This window comes from Peromyscus californicus, unplaced genomic scaffold (genome assembly GCF_007827085.1).
Source record: "Peromyscus californicus insignis strain IS unplaced genomic scaffold, ASM782708v3 Scaffold_4__1_contigs__length_199733344, whole genome shotgun sequence".
Taxonomy (NCBI): domain Eukaryota; kingdom Metazoa; phylum Chordata; class Mammalia; order Rodentia; family Cricetidae; genus Peromyscus; species Peromyscus californicus.
The window spans coordinates 138720206-138735976 of record NW_026294562.1 but is presented as its reverse complement, the minus strand read 5'-3'; the positions used below and the strand labels follow the sequence as shown (position 1 = coordinate 138735976).

Genomic DNA, 15771 nt, shown 5'->3' with positions numbered 1-15771 from the left:
AAGCAGATGCAGTGATCCACAGCCAAGCACTGGGCCGAGCTCCTGGAGATCAGTTGAAGAGAGGGAGGAGGGATTATAGGAGCAAGGGGTTCACGATCATGATGGGGAAAAACCACAGAGACAGCTGACCAGAGATAGTGGGAGCTTATAGTCTCCGAACTGACAGCTAGGGAACCTGCATGGGTCTGAACTAGGCCCTTTGAATGTGGATGACAGTTGTGAGACTTGATCTGTTTGTAGGCCCCTGGCAGGAGGACCAGGACTTATCCCAGGTGCATGAACTGGCTTTTTGGAGCCCATTTCCTATTGTAGGATACCTTCTTCAGCCTTGATGCAGGGGGAAAGCCTAGGCCCTGACTCAGCTAGCCAGACTTTGTTGACTACCCAAAGGAGACCTTACCCCCTCTGAGGAGTGGATGGGGGGGCAAGATGGGGGAGGTATAGGGGGATGGGAGAAAGAAAGGGAGAGGGAACTGTGGATGGTATGTAAAATAAATAAATTTTTTTAAATAAAAATAAGAAAAGATAGAATTCCACATCAAAGTCCAGCTTGAGGTTACATACAGAAGATTGAGTGAAGGGTTACTTACAGATGAATGGAGGACCCAAAGAAGGCTGCATCTGGGAAAAGCCCACCCTATCCTGACTTAGAAAATGTGCATCCCTGGAGCTCTCTGCAAAATTTGCATTCAGCACCAGCCTAAGAGGCCAGGAAGCTTCTTCTCCCAGCACTTGTTTACAGCTTCCATAATCCAGGCAGGGTTCCTTGTGAGTCTTGGAAGTTTCTTTGTTCCAGAACTTGAAAGGTTTCTTGAGCTTCATGAGCACAGCTCCTCCCTCAAGGAAGGAGTGTTTCAATTCAACTACCCACCTACAATGTTGGACCTGAATTTATTTATTTTTTCTTTCAAGTACAAGGAGTCCAACCCAGGGTATCTCTAAGGGATGATACCCAGGTAGAACCAATCGGGGAGAAGGGAGGAAGTCAAGAACTGTGAGGGCCCCAGGATCCTATAAAACATCCAGCATCAAGTCCACTCAGTGGACTCCAAGCTCTGGATCTCCTCCCATCCAAATGGGAGCTCTTCTCTTGCCTTAACAAAGCTTGTTATTTTTATTTTCTCTAAATTTGTGGCTTTTGCCTCCTCCCCATCTGTCACTTTCGCTTTCTCTGCCTCTAAGGCTCCCACCCTCTCCATGTCTGTGACTTATGCTTTCTCCTCATCAGTCATCATTCCTGGACATATAATTCTTTGTTAAGTCCATGGAACAAACTCTACAGTACCCTAGATGATCACCCCTCACCCATAGACCTCCCACCTTAGTTACAGGGGTCTGTCTGGATTTGAAGATTTCAACTCAAGGTCAATATAACTGACTGAAAATTGCAGTGGAAACCCTGGGAGTGACCATGATCATCCAGGACCCAAGTAGTCTCATGGAGTGAGTGCCCCCATCCATAATTAGCATGGCCAAATCCTCCAGTTAGCTACTTTTTACTTTCTTTGGGGATATTAAAGGCATAAGTGACTACACTCTATAGGGAATGGAGTAGTCAGATCTCATACAGCCAAACAGATTTTAATCTTATAATTGGTGGGGTGTGGGTCTGTGGTTTATACTACCACTCATGAGCTAAGAGACACCACTTCTGACCACTAAGGAGTCAGTCACTCCTACCAGCTGGGAAAGCTTTTATACTAGTACAAAATGTCTGGGCAACCTATTTGCCACTGTGGTACTTGGGCAACTTTCTTTATGAAAACATGGGCAAGATCCATGAAAAATTTATACCCTTTGGGTGGACTACTGGCAGGTTGCATTTTTCAGGTACAAAGAAAGGACCAATCACTTTATTATTTATCTCAAAAGGTGATCTTATAAGAAATCTTAAAAGAATCACAAATCTAAACTTTTATATGTGAAAAACAGTCAATTGGCTCTACTTTAAGTCCTCAGGGTACATACCCACTCATCAGTTTTTTTTATATCAGGAATCTGAGAGAAGTAATGGGTACAAAGAATTAATCACCACCCTTGATCACCAGCCTATCCTAGCAAGAAAGGTATGTCAGCCAGCAATAGCCAGGCTACCATGTTTTGTTCCCTGACCTCAGAGTCCCTCACTCAGATGTTAAAAGTGTGGCTTTCTAAATTTTAAATTGTTTCCTAAGATTTTCTACATCAAAGCAATTCATAAAAACACCTTAACCTAACTTTACTAACAATTCTACATGTCTAAATTTTTCTAAGGGTGGTGGTTGAATCATTAATCTGCTCCAGCAGCAATGCTTGGAAAAAGTCAATCACTATTATTGTTAAGTACTAGTAACACTGCCCAGTGAGGGGCTAGCAACCCCCTGATAGTTTTCATCCAATCATAGATTATGAGGGATATAGTGACTGCAAAAGCAACCATCAGAGCTCTGCTCAATAACAGCATGAGGTCCTCAGGACACCTAGTCCTCAGAGCTTTGCCTCTCCAAGGCTCACTCAGGAGTGGCTTTGCCAACTGCCCATGTTCCATGGGTTCCAATGCTCCCTGTTGGTCCCCTAGCATGGCCACTGACAATACATGTGTAAGAAGTTTTCCCAATGTACATAGCCTTCTTTAAATGAAAATCAGTCACCATAAGTGCTTGTACCACTTGCTTCCTAATTGGGCAAAAATGTAACATGAATTTATGGATTAAGAGAGTGGGCATACAATTATGGATACCCTAAGGGAGAGAGATTTCTGCCCTATTTCCCCTGGAGCAACATGTCCCTTCCCTGTCCCCCTTGGACTGCTCTTATGCCAAGCCAAGAGTCAGGTACTCTCTCATTAGTTATCACTAGTTCAGGCTATTATTCGAGATGCTCTGGTTCCCTACTCAGCTCCGTATGAAATGAGGGGTCACTTTCATTTGCATCATCTGAAATAAAAGGCTCTCAAGCCATCATAAGCTTCCAGGAAAAGAAAAATATCCTGTCTCCAAGACTTCAGGGGTTTATCAAATTTGATCTGCCCATTCTCAAATAAGATTGGAGGAGAATGAGTGTACTTTCTGGAATGGAGGCATCAGAAATTATCTGGGAGGTGAATGAAATTGTCAGGGACCAGGCCCATAGGTATGGGTAAGTGCAAACTAGTCTCACATGGGGAACCAATTCCAGGGGTGTTCTCTTAGGACACACTGACCTTCCCCTCCAATGGCTAGGAGCTGCTTCTCCAGATGCTGAGATGAGAGAGTCATGGAGAATTAAGCAACCTTCCATCAGTCTCTTCCAGTCTTGCTTTACTTCACAGATGGGGATGGAAGCCTCCAAGATCCTTTGAGTTCCCTGTTGGCTTGCCTTCTGGACAACTGGAACAAGCTAAACTCCAAAAGTGCATAATAATGCTTTGATTTTTCCTCAATTCATGCATAGCCCGAGAAATCAGAAGGCAAATCTTTTGTTTCGAGGGATGGCATTACCAAAGATCCTTGGGCTATAAGAGGAGCTGTCATGGACCAGCCAGGTACCAGACTGCTGAAACCAGGAGCCTCACAAGTGAAACAAGTCAAAAGAAATCAGGAAGGGGCTGGAGATACTCCACAGGTAAAGGAGATAATCCCACTACTCAATCCAGACTCTCTGGTGGAGACTACTATACACTATCTGTTCTCTATCATAGGAAAAACAAAGAGGAGGAAATCAGGACATGGTGAGAGACAAGCCATCTGACTGCACTTTCCCCAGGACAGACTAGACACACTAGGTGTTCCTTGTTATAGGCTGCAGCCACCCTTCCAAATGGACTAGGAAGTGTGGGTTCGATAAGGCAAATCCTACCCAACTTCTCTGTATTTACTCCTCCATCTCATTACAAGAGTGATCAAACCAGTCTCCAAATTCTTCTGAAGTTCCTATTCAGCTGCCTTTTCAGACACTGAGAAAAATTAGCCCCTCAGACGTCCAATCAATCACTTTCCCTGGAGAAAAATAAACCTCCTGTATAACTTGATCTCTTGTATGAGGGCGAGTACTTATCAAGGTTTTTGTTTTCGTATTACCTGCCTCCATCTGTAGGGACAGGCAAACTGTGAGTATAAAGCTTTCAAGCAGTTGGTCACTCCAAGTCTAGCCATGGAAGGTATCAAATTAGACACTAGTAAAGACAGATGCTTCAATCAGCTTGAACCTGTTTGATGTTTGATCCTGGGTGCTCACTGTCACCCTGGTATTATAAAGTTAAAAGAAATCAGAGGGTGGCCTTTCTAAAACAAAGTGTTCTAACTCTTTTTTTCTAAAGGGGAAGAAAACGCTTTCTACCTTTTGTCAGTCCCTGTCGGACCCAGTGGATAAGAATAATTTGGGCAACTCTGTGAAGATTGAAAGAGGACAGGTGCTTTGGGTCCAGCCATTTGACTTCAGACTCAACAGCAAGCTTGATATCCAGTGTCGACAGCTTGGTTCAGTTTTATAGAGGAAAAAAATGCCTTTAAGGTCTAGAGAGTATTGGAAAATGGCCGTGTGCTGTTTAAGCTCACTGGGATGCTGGCTCTGGAGATGGGATTTGACCCTTACACTTCAGACCCCAAACTACTTCCTCGTGTCCTGAGCCATGCTACTTAGACTCATTGAGAGCCTAAAGCGTGGCTATCATAGATCATTTTCTGGATTGTATAAACTGCAAAACAAAGGACAGAAAGTAACATCCCTCATAACCTTTCCTAAGGTTTAGGAAAGTTTGGGGCTCTCTTTTAGGGGGTTCCACCGGGAACCTTTACTAGATTTCAGGGCAAGAAAATGACTTACCTAGTTGTGAGACTGTGCATTCCTCCCTACCCAAGTTAAGACAAGAGTGAGGAATGTCCTTTATCATCTAAAACTATAATTAGGCTTAAATGTTAGTATTTTTTGGCTCTGTGCATACTTAATTTTTTGCCTTTAATTTGCAGGGAGTGTTCCCTCACACCAAGATCATTTTGATAATGTCCCCAGGCTCTGAATGAAATGTGAATTTTTGAGATGGAGAGGTAATTCTCAGGTTTTGGGGAGGCCACAGAAAGAATAAGATGTTGAAGTCCAAGCAGAAAGATTTGCTTAAAACTTGTCGGGAAAAAAACCTTGGTAGCTAAAAATATGTATAGGTAATCAAAATGTGTTACATTGTCCAACATACACAGTTTAGATCCAACTTTATTTTACCTAGGAGGTGTTACATGGCACTATCTTTTGAGCTAAGTAGCTTTTATCTTCATTAGTTCAGCTTTCTTGCTTTCAAAAGATCATCACAACTGGGCTGTGGGCTGTTGCTATTCTTTTACAGAAATGAAGAGTGTACAGGGTTATTACCTACGTATTCAGTCACTCCTCTTATCTGGTTATATTCAATTCCTCCCTAACCGTATAAGGCCTCTGGCATTGGGTAGATGTCAAAATACATAGTCTACAGAAGACAGTAAGACTAGAGTGCTGGCTCGTTTTATGTCAACTTGCCACAAGCTATAGTCATTTGGGAACAAAGAACCTCAGTTGAGAAAATGCTCCAATTAGATAGGCCACTAGGGAAGCAGATGGAACATTTTCTTGATTGATGGTTAATGTGGGCAGGTATAGCTCACTGTGGTGGTAGTCCTTGATGCTATAAGAAAGCAGGGTAAGAAATCCGTAAGGAGAAATTCAGTAAGCAGCATTTCTCCATGGCTTCTGCTTCAGTTTCTGCCTCCAGGTTCCTTCCCTGCTTGAGTTCCTGCCCTGACTTCTGTGGATGATGGACTACAAACTATAAGGTGAAATAAACCCTTTCCTTCCCAAGCTTCTTTTGGTCGTGGTATTTTATCGAAGCATTAAAATCCCAAATAAAACAGAAAATTAGTAACAGGAATGGGATATTAGTATGACAGAACTGACCGTGTGTTTTTGGGAGGAGTGTTGTAGCAGTTGAACTGTGGGCTGGAAAAAATCGTGGAGTGCTCAGAAAGCAGGGGGATCTTGGAAGACAAGTATGTTGACAGCAGTGCAGAGATGAGGACCTGTTTTGTGAAGTTTGGAGGGAAGGAAAGACTCTACAGGGGCCGTTTATATGATATCTTATGTTAAGAATCTATAGTTCCTTGTCGGCTGGATCTGGAGTTACCTGTGATCAACAAGAGACCAGCACCACTGAAATAAAAGCTTCACTTTACTGGGGAACAATTGTTACTGGTTACTGGAACTGAGAAACTAGCATGGTTAAAAGGACACCAACCTCACAGAGGTGAAATATTCTGGAAAGCATTTTCTCAGGGTCAGCACATTGAACCTGTGGTCCAGATGGTGGCCAAGTTGTACCTCATGCTGGCAGCCAAACTTGATAATATGTAAGGATCTCCTAGATACTACTGCTTTTGAAGATATGAAAGGCTTAGGGAAAGCCGCCAAAGCTTTGCACTGTGAAAGGCCAGGAGAGGTCATTGGTGGAGGTACAGCCTTTGTTGATGTAGAAGCTCCGGGACTCTTCAGTTACAGAGATTGGCACCATGTCCCACTGACAGAGTCCCCAAAGAGAACCCAAGAGAGGCTATTTTCGAAGGCACAGCCCAGTTCCAGTGGAGACCCTACAATGTGGAGATTACAGTACCGTGGGGTGACTGCCAAGGACAGCCGCAGCTGTGGAGTGGAGCCAGCCCTAGCCTATGAGACAAGTTAGTGTGTGCTGTAAAGGGCAGAGCTGGAGACAGGAAACCTCTCGCAGCCCATAGGATCGTGACTCTGACGCTGGTTTTTACACTGTTGAAGATTGGTTTGCTTTTTATTTGATTGTGACTATGCCATTGTTCTTCCCTCTTAGAGTAAGAAATTACTTAATATGATTTGATTTTTGCAGGAACCCACAGTTAGGAGACTTTGGAATTTAAGAGAGAATGGAATTTTTAGAGAAACTGGGTATTTTATAGAGACTTTGAAAGGACAGGATATTTTAAAGACATTGAACTTTTAAAGACCGTGGGACATTTCAAAGTTGGAAAGTTTGAGTGTAATTTTAATATTAACATGTTGTCTTGGGGACAAATGAGGATGGAAAAGTAATAGTAGAATAATTGGTGTGTTTGTGTGTCAAGTTGACGAGGGATCAGTTGTGCAGACTAGTTTTATGTCAGCTTGACATAGTTAGAATCATCTGGAAAGAGAGAACCTCAGCAGAGAAAATGCTTCCAGCACCTTGGCCTGCAGGCCGTCCTGTGGATCATTTTCTCAATTGTGTTTCGTGGCTCTTTTTGGAATAAGCACTCTTAGCACCAATGAGAGTGGAAGAAAGGTGTTACCAGTGGACTGAAGCAATAATTGTTCCTTAAAGTCCTAGGTATTGGATCCAATTTGAGTTCTCATTTTATAATCTGATACTACAAGAGGAGGCAGACAAGCAAGATTTCACAGAAGAGTACATGGCAGTCAGCAGGCTGTTAAGGGCAATGATCCATTGTTTCATCTATTTCTCCAGGTCATTTTTTTCCAGGTAACAAGGTAAGTCATGCTTGGCAAATAGGCAGTACAAGCAGTGCCTTAAGTAAATCACTAAATGAATCAATAAATCAGTATCCAATATGTTTTTCTATCTTACCCTACTTTAATTGATGATTGGTATGGTAGGGTCCTGGTGTGGCTAACTGTGGGTTGTGCTCCAAGAGGGCTGGTGGTGCTGGGTGCTGTAAAAAAGCAGGCTGAGAAAGTCTTTGAGGAGAAAGCCAGCAAGCAGAAGCTCTCCATGGCTTCTGCATCCGTTCCTGCCTCCAAGTTTCTGCCCTGACTTCCCTGGATGATGGACTACCTATGATGGATGATGAAAGAAACCCTTTCTCCCCAAATTGCCTTTGGTCAGGGTGTCTTTACCACAGGAATAGAAACGTAACTGAGACAGCTAGGGAGAGGGGGCTCCACCTAGGTTTCTGTGAGAAAGCCATTGTCCAGGCTGAGTGAAAACTTTCCTGTTAGCTGTTTTAAGGTCTCCCATGCTTCTGTCAGGAACCCCTCACCCATATCGATAAGTAAGCTCATTAAGTCCTCAAGATGAACTCTGATAAAACTGAACTTGGGCTTGTCATTTGCAGCCTTGTGAGGAAGGGATAAACAAGGGTAGTCCCCCACTAGGCAGAAAATTCTCACAACAGATGGTAAATTTATTTGTTAGTATTCTTCAAGTCTCGTGGTATTAGGAATTTCCTACTGGTTAGTAGGTAAAAGAAAGCCTTAAAAGAAGGCAAAGGTGGAAATATTTTTTTCCTAAGAAGAATTTGTGTGTGAGGATTAAGATGGCTGGACACTTTCATAATGGAAGGGAAAACTAGACAACTCAGGCAGGGTATTAAAATGTGAGCAAGTATGTAAAAGTCATGTAAAAGATGCGACTTGGAGATGGTGTATGTGATACTCAGGTTTGTATGGTCAAAGTTCAATAGACTGGAGCTCAGTGGTTAAGAGCACTAACTGCTCTTTCAGAGGACCAGTGTCTAGTCAGGGTTTCTACTGCTGTGATGAGATACCATGACCATGGCAACTCTTTTTTTTTTTAACTTTCTTTTTTTAATTTATTCTTTGTGTCTTTCACATCATGCATCCCAATCCCACCCATCTCCTGTCCCCTGGCACCCACCCTCTGCCCTCTGCCCCTGCAATCTGCCCCCATGCCCCCTGCTGCCAAATAAAACAAAATGAAATTTAAGATAAAAAAGGAAAAAAAAAGGAAGAAAGGGGAAAATCTCACCATGGAAGCTGCAGTGTGACACAGTGAGTCATGCAGTAAACCCCCTTTATTCAAACATCTTTACACGCAGGTCTTCATCGCATAGAACCATTGGTTTGGTTCAAGGCCTCTGGTCTCTGCTACACTATCGACACTGGGCCCTCACTGGGACTCTTCCTGGACATCCCGTTGTTCTGGGCCTGGGTAGTTGTAGGGTTGGTCAGCCTGCCAGCTCTCCCCTGTCTTCACTACCAGGGTGAGTCCTCCAGCACTTCCCTGGCTAGTTCACCCCTTTCATTGATGAACAAGGGGTGGGGTCAGTTCTCCTGCTTTCAAGTCCTCGGGATTGGTTCTCGCATACCTACACCTTGGGGCCAGCTCTGCTGTGTTGGCCAGTAGAGATGCAGAGGCCACTCTCCTGAGTGCTGCAACTGGTGAGGGGCAGGGACAGCTCTCCAGCTTTTATGACCTCTAGGGCCAGCTCTCCCTAGAGAGCTAAGGTGTGTGTGTATATGTGGAGGGGGGGGAGATCTGTCCCCTGCCCATTCTTCCACATGACAGATGAGTATGGGGACAGCTTTCCCATCTACCTCAATTGTTGTTGATGCATGGCAACTCTTATAAGGAAAACATTAAGCTGGGGCTGGCTCACCGGTTTAGCGGTTTAGTCCATTAATGTCATGGCAGGTAACATGGCAGCATATAGACAGACATGGTGCTAGAGAAGGAGCCAAGAGTTCTTCATCTGGATTGGCAAGCAGCAGGAAGAGAGAGAGAGAGAGAGAGAGAGAGAGAGAGAGAGAGAGAGAGAGAGAGAGAGAGAGAGAGAGGAGAGAGGACTGGGCCTGGCTTGGGCTTCTGAAACCTCAAAGCCCACCCCCAGTGACATACTTCCTCCAACAAGGCCACACCTACCCCAACAAGACCACACCTACTAATAATACCACTGCCTGTTGAGTAATCATTCAAATCTATGAGCTTATGGAGGTCACTCCTACTCAAACAACCACACCCTGAATTCCATTCCCAGCAGCCACAGGGTAAGTCCAGTTCCAAGAAGATCCTGTACCTTCTTCTGATCTCCACAGGCACATGGTACACAGACATGCATGTAAATGGTGCACAGCCATATATGCAGCCAAAACACCCACACATGTTGTGGTGGCTTGAGTGAAAATGGCTCTCATTGACTCATAAGGAGTGGCATTGTTTGAAAGGAATAGGACTTGTGGCCTTGTTGGAGGATGTGTGTCACTGGGGATGGGCTTTGAAATTTCAGAAGTTCAAGCCAGGCCCAGTGGCTTACTCTCTTTTCCTGCTGCCCAGTAATCCATGTGTTAAACTTGGCTCCTTCTTCAGCACCATGTTTGCCAGAATACCACCATGCTTCTAGCCATGACAGTAATGGACTAAACCTCTGAACTGTAAGCCAGGCCCAGTTAAATGTTTTCCTTTATAAGAGTTGCAGTGGCCATGGTGCCTCTTCACAGCAATAGAAACCATAACTAAGACAGATGTAAAAAAAATATATATCTCAAAAGATTTTTTAAAAAGTTCAATAAAGTGATGTCCAGCTTAAACCAATGAAGTTACTGGCCTTCCCTTCCTAACCATTATGAGAACTGGCCTGTACATACAAGAACAAACCAGTACGTCTAATCAAAGTTTATTTAAAAGTGTTTGGGTTTTGGTCCAAGCTTCATCTAAGTATTACACTGTAGTTAAAAGTACCAGGTAGAACTCTGTGAAATGAGGCCAGCCTGGTCTACATAACAAGCAACAAGTTCCAGGCCAGCCAAGAATACACAGTAAAACCTTGTCAAAATAAAATGAAAAAAGGAAGGAAGGAAGGGGGAAGGAAGGGAGAAAAAGGTAATAGATGGGTATAACATCATCTTGGTGTTGAATAAGCATATTTGGAGGTTAGACCAATGTGGACAAAGGAATTAAAAGGGACAGAATTTTGCCTTCTGCACTCCAAGGTCAACTGTGTCCCAGGAGACCATAGGGGAATCACTTAAGATGTCATAGTGGTCATCCCATTCACAAAGGTATCTGGTGCCAATCTCTAAGAGGAAGGACTGAGGGAACAAGCACTCTCATACATATGCTGTGTACCCAAGGTGACAATGGAGAATCCCAGTTGAGTACTTAATGGCTGGGTTCCTGACCTTAGCAGCCCACAGCATCCAAGCCTGTGTATGGTGGCTCTGGCAAAGCCTCAGAGATCAAAGCTGGGGCCAATGGGGGTAGGGATAGAAGAGGCCTGAGACCACATCCCCATCCCACCCCCATTGACTGCAAGTCACTTAGTGGTACCCCTAGATGACCACCCTGTACCCAAGACCACTCACAACAGTCTCAGATCTCTAGACACCACTTATTCCCTCTACTGAAGCCACAGATGCTCTGGGAGGTCAGTGGTTCCTCGTAGTGTTCTGAGACCTCAGGAATTCCAGGTTGTCAAGTGTTACAGTTGATGTTGTGGAATCCAGGCTTTGTGTATCTACTGGGAGTCAGGAGCCTTAAGAATGACACTGAAGCTTTCTCAGTCTTCCCAGAATCTATGAAAGCTATTTGACTACACATAAAAGTCTATGTCAATTGTCATTTATCAGAATTACATAATTCATCACTATTCATAAGGCTCACGACCCATATTCCCAGGCAACGAAGTTTTCTATGGATCTCCTGCTCCTGTTTTTCTAGATTTCTCAGCCAGTGGTACTTTTCCCTGCTTTGCAGCCTGCCGGCACATTTGTAAGTTTATATTTATCTTATGTTGTTTTTTGTTTGTTTGTTTGTTTTTCGAGACAGGGTTTCTCTGTGTAGTTTTGGTGCCTGTCCTGGATCTCGCACTGTAGACCAGGTTGGCCTCGAACTCACAGAGATCCACCTGGCTCTGCCTCCCGAGTGCTGGGATTAAAGGCATGCACCACCACCACCTGGCTTATGTTGTTTTTCTATGTGTTTAAACTACAAGACTTTGAAAACTACAAGACTTTGAAATTAATCCTTCAATAGTGCCTTGGCTTGAATTTGAGATTTGTGTTAGTGGGCCATCTGTTACAATTATAACAATAGGTAAAATAATTAGCTTGGAAGCTGGGCAGTGGTGGCGCGCGCCTTTAATGCCAGCACTCGGGAGGCAGAGCCAGGAGGATCTCTGTGAGTTCGAGGCCAGCCTGGTCTACAGAGCGAGTTCCAGGAAGGCACAAAGCTACATAGAGAGACCCTGTCTCGAAAAACCAAAAAATAATAATAATAATTAGCTTGGAGTATGCTTATTTTAGCTCCATTTTAGAGGTCTCTGTCCAGGCTACCTGGGTCCCTTGCCTTGGGCTCATAACAGCACATCACGACAGGAGGCACGTCTACATTTGTACCTTTCCCACACTTTGATAATTGGTTTGTTAGTTTTGCTTATTTGTTTTTTCACTGTGTAGCCTTGACTGGCCTGGAACTCAAAATATAGACCAGGCTGGCCTCAAATTCACAGAGATCTGCATGCTTTTGCCTCCTGAGTGCTGGGATTAAAGATATGTACCATCACACCTGACTGTTTGCAGTTTTGTTAACATACCCTTAATTGTGTTTACATCTTTTTAAAAGCTGCCCTTATTGTTGATGGGAATATGAAATGTTGTTATTACTCTGGGAGTAGTCTGAGGTTACTTACAGAGGCAAGCAAATGGTAGCTGGGGCATCACTTACTAGTAAAGTGCTTGCCCAGCATGCACTATGCCCTGGCTTTGATCTCTAGCATCACAAGGAAACCCATGTAATTACCAGCAATTGCACCATAGGCATTTTTTTTTAAATTAGAGTTTCTGTTACTGTGATAAAACACTATGACCAAAAGCAACTTGAAGAGCAAAGGGTTTATTTCCTCTTACCGCTCTTGGGTCACACTCCATCACGTAAGGAAGTCAGTGCAGGAGCTCAAGCAAAAGCTGTGGAGGAGCGCTGCTTACTGTGTTTGGTTTGTTTGGTTTTTGTAGATTGCTCGGTCTGCTTTCAGATACCATCCAGGACCACCTTCCCAGCAATGGCACTGCTCCCTTCCACATCAGTCATCATCATCCAAAAAAAAAAAAAAAAAGTCCCCCAGGCTTGCTTGCCTATGAGCCAGTCTTACAGGGACATTTTCTCAATTGAGGTTCTCTCTTCTGAGATGAGTCTCGATCTGTGTCAAGTTGACAAAAACCAACCAGCACACATTCCTTTCTAATAAATGAAATCTCACGCTCCCATAATACCTGAACGTGGGTGTTCATGGAAACTGTTTCTAAAATGCTATGCTGGAAACAAACCAAATGTCCATCCGTGGGAAAATTGTGAAATGAAGTGTGGCACATCTGTGCTACAGATTCAGGTGATAAAAGTATCTTTTAAAAAAAAAAATCTATTGATCAATACACAACAATTTGGACCGGTCTCAAGAGAATTATGCTGAGTGAAGAGAAGCCCAGTTTCCGAAGATGAACTCCTGAGTAATTTCCCTTATTTCTTATCATTTAAATGACAGTCATACAAGGGCAGACAGACCAGTGAGTGCCAATGGTTAGGGATGTCAGAGTCATAGAGAGGGGAGGCAAGAAAGCATGGCTACCAAAGGATAGCTTGAGGACTCTGTGGGTGTGCTCCGTGCCTTTGTTGCTGAAGTGGAGACATAAGCTTGCACATAGGACCAGACTGTATATGAGCATACACAGGTCCACACAGCACATAAATTGTGCATATATGTAGACATAAAGCAGTGAAATCAAATCAAACAGTGGGCTCTCTTAGTGTCTGTCTTCTGGGTGTATGGGAAGAGTTAGAGGAGCTGTCAAAAAATGTGCAGACTATTTTTTACAGTTGCATGTGAATCTACAAGTCCTTCAAGTAAATTAATTTAAAAAGCAGGCCCTTTACTACAAAGGCTTTTTTCTATATGCAGATCTCACAAATGATTTTTTTGGTGGATTATCCTAAATATTTACAGACTTTCTCCTATAAACCAAATCTTGATATTGTATTTTCTTAGTGGTTATTATTGGCTTAGAGGAATGCAATTTATTCTTATGACTTCTTTGCCTATTTGGCAACTTTGCCAGATTATCAAATTTGTTCCAGATTATTTTTCATGAGCTTTAAGTTCATGTAACACTAAACTTTTCATGTAAAAAAAGCAAACACATTTCTTCTGTCCATTCGGTTGTAGATCGCCCTGGGATATTTCCTGATGTGAAAGAATCTGATGGGGACTCTTCCTGGGTGTGTTCTTGCTCCTGGGATAAACCCTATATAGCCATTCTGTTTCATTAATGTTAAATTACACTATTGGGCTTAATTAGCTAGCACTGCATCTCTGGTTTCTGAGTGAATGTCCACCATGAAATCAGTTTGTCATTTTCTTCACTTGTAATTTATTTGTTCTGTTTCAGCACCAGGGTTATTAACTCATAAAATGAGTTTGGAAGCTTATTTTCAAGTTCTATTTTCTGTAGCATAGTGTGCCAACTCCGAGCTACAAATTCCTTGGGAGTACAGCAGAATTTTTTCACATGGCACCGTATGGGTCTGAGGCATATTGGGTGGAAGGAGAATTTGACCATTGTTTTCATATTTTTACCATTGGTCATTTTTCTTTCTTGTGTCAGAGTTGATATCTGAAGTTGTCTCACACAACTTCCCAAATCATCTAGCGTTTTAGATTTAAGTTCTCTATGGTTGTTTCTGAGTTTCAATTATCAATGAATGTTAAATTAAACCTATTCACAAATTTAGCAAATCAATGCTTCACTTTTGCCTTAGCTTTCTATCGCTGTGACAAAAAAAAGGAAGAAAAAACGACAACAGCTAAGCTTGCCCAGTCCACACGAAAAGGAAACGAGGCTTGTTTATAGCTTAGTGTCAGAGGGTTCTCTTGAGGTCTTCTGCCCTGTTGCTTTGGGTCTTTGGCAGCACATTGCGCTGGAGATCACATGTTGGAAGAGGCCTATTCACATCACAGGGGCTGTGATGAAAAGAGAGAAACACACACACACACACACACACACACACACACACACACACACACACTAAATAAGAACAAAAATGAATCTTAAAAAGTAATTACAAGCTGGAGATCAAGCCTTCAACAAGTGACCTTTGGGTGACACCCAGATTCATGGCATAGCCTCTCCGTCAGAGGGAAAGGTAAGCTGGATTTCTAACCATCATCTTGCAGTTTACTCTTACCATTGACCTAGAAATTCTTCTTGCTTTTGTACTAATGTGTTAGGTCTCATACACACTTCTGTGTAACTCTGCTTGTTATCATTACTCTCACATTTTAGTAGAGAAAATAATTCTTAGAAAGGATGTACGGCACTGCAGGAGGCAAACAGATATTTCGAAACTTTAATATCTAAATATATTTTAGATTGACTGGGTGAGTTATACAGAAGCCTAGATTGGAAATATTTTTTCTTTAGAAAAGTGAGGGAATTGTTTCTTGCCTGGGGACATTTTAATGACTCACCTTTTGAATTGTCACTTTCTGGTACATATTCCGGCCTTTTCCTGCAGTGCTCTAAAATAACACAGTGGTTAATTTTAGATAATCCCCTCTCTTATATTGTGTCAGGTGTGAAATAGGACCTTTTAATCTGAAGACTCATGCTAAAAATAGCTAACGATCTTTATGGTACTATTTAATGTCTGCTTGTGGGCAGTGTGTGTGTGTGTGTGTGTGTGTGTGTGTGTGTGTGTGTGTGTATGTGTGTGTGTTTCAGCGTTGAACCCAAGGCCTTGCTAAGCAAGTGTTCTATCACAGATGTATTTCTAACACACTAATTATTATTATTCCTTCTTTTTATTCTGTTCTCATATTTTAGAGTGGTGGTGATTTGGATATTGGCCCTTCCAAATTGTAAGTTGAGAATTTTCCACTATAGTTCGTCTGTTTGCATTTGTGACACTTTCTGTGAGAATAATAACTCTGTATCTTCTTCCACCATTATAAAACATTTGTTTTCTCACCACATTTTTATTTCTAAGACTGTCTGCTTTTCAGTGAGTTTTAAAAGCATCTCGTGTTTATTCTGCAGCTGCAA

General features: G+C 42.7%; 1 long non-coding RNA gene across 4 annotated transcripts in view; it reads left to right on the top strand.

Annotated features, from left to right (window-relative positions):
* Positions 1-472: 472 nt before the first annotated feature.
* Positions 473-15771, top strand: part of LOC128095457 (uncharacterized) — a 29377-nt gene continuing 14078 nt past the window's right edge. The window contains exons 1-3 of one of the 4 annotated variants that reach the window (XR_008213251.1): positions 473-5003; positions 5686-5759; positions 7307-15587. This is a non-coding gene — a long non-coding RNA (uncharacterized LOC128095457). Of the gene's footprint in view, positions 15588-15771 lie in introns of all 4 variants that reach the window. The other 3 variants (XR_008213250.1, XR_008213249.1, XR_008213248.1) reach the window with 3 other exon arrangements.